This window comes from Delphinapterus leucas, chromosome 8 (assembly GCF_059928025.1).
Source record: "Delphinapterus leucas isolate spDelLeu-1000000601 "Yukka" chromosome 8, BTC_Dleu_Yukka2, whole genome shotgun sequence".
NCBI lineage: Eukaryota > Metazoa > Chordata > Mammalia > Artiodactyla > Monodontidae > Delphinapterus > Delphinapterus leucas.
This window is the reverse complement of record NC_143136.1, coordinates 68095823-68100556: the sequence shown is the minus strand read 5'-3', so window position 1 is coordinate 68100556 and position 4734 is coordinate 68095823.

Here is a 4734-nt window from a genome sequence, read left to right as displayed (position 1 = left end):
TTTACTTTCAGATACTTCCCCAGCCCAACTGGCTAATGCCTACATTTGCTGTTATGATCTAAATACAGCTGGGGCAGAGTGATGTCAGAGTTCTCGGAGTTATTTACATGTATTTCAGTATGAATGGGTTTATCCTTTTATCCCTGAGATGAGTTTTAATAGTGGATTTGGAAAAGAAGTAGGAAGGGGAGGCCAAGGACAAGATAATTTTGCCTTCAGCCAGCTTAGGTTACAGTCATATTTTTCAAGAAAAATTCTATGATGCACTCTGTGTACCCAAACATGTGAGCTTTTCTTATTGGACATATCGTAAGGAAAACAATTTAGCTGAGCATTTACCTCTAGGGATAAAAATATAAGCATGTCCACGGAAGGAAGATCTGCTGGCAGAAATCACCATTTGTCACAAATATTTACCGACCCCCTGCCTGTGCACACAGCACAGTATCTGGTATTCCAGAGTTGAAGAGACTTAAGGTTTGTTAATCTTTCTAAAATTATTTGTCTGTTGTGATAACACTACTTTTTGAAAGGTGATTGTGTTTTCACCTTTTTGCCGTTAACATTCGAAATAATTTCCTTGATGGGAAAAATCCTACTATTCTAATTTGGATTTTTTTCTCCCAAATTTAAAGCTCTCCATCATTATAAAATTTTATGAGAATATTATCTTTCGTACCACAAAACATGAGAATAAAGTTGTGGGTGTACTGCTGTTTATGGTGTCAGAATCATGTTTTGCATAATACAAAATTTTAGCAATTGTAATGTTATAAACAAGAGATTTATCAACTGCTGTAAACCTTCCATTCTTGTTTGATAGACTTGACTAGTGCTTAAAATTACAGAATTAGGACAGAATTAGGAGCCAGACTATATGGTTCAAATCCCTGCTCTGTCATTTATTAGTAATATGACCTTGGACAAGTTATTTAATCTTTTAGTCCCTCAATTTTTTCATCTGTAAAATGAGAATGATAGTAACAATACATCAATCATAGGGCTACTTTGAGGATTAAATGTTAACCTTTGTAAGACACTTAGAACAGTGCCTGGCATGTTGAAAGTACTTACATACGTTGTTTGTTAAATAAATAAACTTGAAGATATTCAGTAGTCCAAATTATATTCATTATCTTTTCATATTTTTTCTATTAATTTATAGCATGCCAACTCTCTAACATTTAACCTTCAAAATAATACTGAATGTAACAAATGCTTGGAAACTTAATGTTTAACTTAAGTAATTTGAGAATTTAAAAAATGAGCAGTCAGCCATATTACTACCATTAAAAAATTAGACCCTCAATTTGAGAGTTGCCATTTAGAAGTTCCTATACCACCATGCTTAGAAATGGATGAATGTGATTCCTTTGGAGGACATATTCCACTGTCATTTTTAAAATGATACCCAACTGGAACACCAGGCTGACTTTGGATGAGATACTGACCAGTTCACCTGTTTGTCTGGAGGCTTAGTGATTTTTTATAAAATGACACATGGAATATATAGTGGTTGAATTGATATTGCTGCTATTAAAATTAGTGTGGTGTAGCTTTTCAACACTTCTAATGCAGTAGTATCATAAAAGAGAATAAACTCTGAAGATGGTCTCCTTGCTTTGTAACTCAAAAATGTTCACAGGTTCTTGTTTAAATATCAGCTTTTGATCTGTGTCAAGGAACTTTGTTATTCAACAGAGTTTTTCAGTACCTCTCCAGTCTGAATGTCAACTACAAGGCAAACATAGAGGGGCACATTCAGTGCTTTCTGAATCGAATAGGAATTGTGGATACACCTTAATTTTATTACATTTACTAACATTTAAATTTCTGCCTTATCACATCACACCCAACATTAAAGCTATCTCTCACATAATGCTTCCTTCAAATTGTTTTATATGACCATGGTGAATCTCAAAAGTATAGCTAAAACAAATGCCCAATTAATTTATCAGAAAATTTTGTGTAATCCAAAGGCAAAACCACAAACTTTCGATGGGCTACTTCTTGAAGATCCCAGTTTCACCATGATTGGTTGCATGTCCAATGGAGAATGACTTGATTAACTGCTGAGCTTTCATCTGTAAAATGAACATGGTGTAACCTAATATCTTCAGGCTGCATAGTTATCAAATAGAAACAACTATCTGATCAATTCTGTGTCACATTACATGTCTTAAGGATGACCTTGTTTCCTTAAGAAGTTCTAGATCTCTGTGTTTACATGGGGAATGGACAGAATTATTTAGGCAGCATTCATAAACCTAATGGCTTCTACCTAAGTCAAAAATTGAAGAACACTGGTGATAGGGAAGGGTAATTAAAGGGATTGAATTTATCCTGTAAACCATTGTCAGGCTGAACTGCCCATTAATGATAATTTCTCAAGGGGAGAAATGTTGCAGTCACATGAGAAGCAGAAGAAAGGAAGATAAGGCATATAGCAGGATGTTCCTTTGGGATCAGCTTGATTCCAGTAATGTTTATCAATGCTCTGAATGAGGGGAGAGGAAGCATCCTTATTAGATTTTCCGATAACCCAGTTAGGGAGGAAAAAAGAGGAAATTAATTCAAGGGGACTTTGACGAATAAGAAATGGCCTGTCAACACAAGTTCAGAAAAGGGCAAGTACAAAACAAGTATTAGGCTGAGACTATCACTAATCTGATAAAAGATGGGAATGGCCAGAATGAGTGGCCAAAAGTAGACCTGGAGCTCTTACCAAGGTGAATAAGAGTCAGTAATGTAGTACCACCATTGTGAAATATGTGCTTATTGAATATTAGAGCATATGCAATAGTAATGACAGACATTATCTAATAGAGGAAAAATATACCCAATCAGGAAAGGTTAAAGAAGATAAAATAACCCCAAGAGAGAGATTTTGCCATCTAATATCTGTACACTACTGGGTTATTCCATTTTTGCATAGGCTATACCATAGAAATCAAGAAATTGTGCTGTTAATACCAAAGACTTTCTATACATACTTATCCACAAGTGGAACTGATTTGGAAACAATGGTAGTACCCACACCACCATCACTGTAAGTGGTTATTAACCAGTTTTCAAAATGGCTGGCCTTTTAACTGAAGGTGACCCATGGTTTTTTGCTCTTTGTATGTGGATGCATACAAATTTCCATATTTAGTCAGATCTTTAGTCCAACTCAATATTCAGACTCTAACCATGTCCCCAAGAATATCCCACTGAACAACTGCCATCTATGATATACTCTTCAAACACTAAATGTGCTTTTTAATATCTCCTAATTTTCTGTCACAATCCTTTATTGACTTATTAGCTGTGAATTTAACCAAAACTATGTGCAGAGTATCTGTATTTTTAGTGTGTACTATTGTTTGCCATAACAGGTTCCATTTACTTAGCATTTGATGTGCCAAGGTATTACTTTTCTTTTATTTGTCCTGTACTTACTGTTAAAAAAAATCTAAGTTCTGGCTGTTAGATTCTGGTAATTGATAAGCAAGTCTATTCTCTTTTTTCAAATATTTCTAACAAACATTTTGGCATTTCTTCTTCTAGATGTCAGAAACCTGTTTGTTTTTTTTTTTCTGTTGATCTTCTCAGACCCCAACATGTTGGTTATTTTATCTCATTTCCTAAAGCTTCTTGGGGTATGGTAACTGTTGACTCAAATAGCTTTTTTCTTCTTGGGCTTGCTTCCGTTCAGAAATTACACCAAACAGAACAGGTGAAGTGATGTGATGGCACAATGCATTTAATTCATTATATACACTGAAACATCCCAGTTAGTGAATATATCACAGGCTTGTAGTACCCAAGAAGTACAATATTGCACACAGTACAGTCTCTTTTATCTATAATCCAATACCATTACTGTGTGATTTCATCCTTTGCTCATTTTATAAACCCTTTCCTAATTTCTTCCGAGATTACCTTCAAGGAGGAGCTAGTTTTCATTTGAACACATCTTACCCCACCTTTGACTTCTCTTTTCCTCACTTGCACGTGTTTTTTCCTCACTGTTATATCGTTAATATAAGAACTGAGGTACATGGCTGTTTACCAAGAGTGGGGTGCTCACAGCTGACTTCTCAATTGCAAGTACTCTACTAATCCCTTTTAATAAACTCTATTCTTATTTGCTTTCACTTTTGCAGTTCCAAGAATGTACACGTTATTGTCTCCTTCTGACCATGTCTGTTCTCCACATTGTCTTAAAAATCTTTATGCAGTACCGAGTTACAATGACCTAATGAATTCCATTTCTAGTAACTAATTCTAATATACCTATCTTCTTCAGTAAAATGTACTATGTAATGTTCACCGCCCCTCCCCACATTTCTTTTTAAATTTCCTAAGTTTAAAATGAAGCATATATTATAGCACATTTTCCTTTTTTTGATTAATATTGCATGCAGTATTCCTGGATATACCATTGTTACCTGCGTGCTATAATATATTTTAGGGCACAAACCTTTTTTTTTTTGCATCTATCTAGTTCTGTTGAAGATTCGCTTAACGTTTTGTATTTAATTTCCATTATTTTTATAAAAATAAAGTCTAACGTTTTTCCATAGCAGAAAATTTGGGCTCTTTTTTTTTTTAGCAAAAAGCTTACAGTGACTTCAAAATCCTTTTACTGGGGCTAGCTGAGAGATCAGAACCAATTTTCCTGGAAGTATTTTGAATTAATATTTTCCTCGGTACGCTCATCCCATTTCAAGTCATCTGCCTATTTTGTTT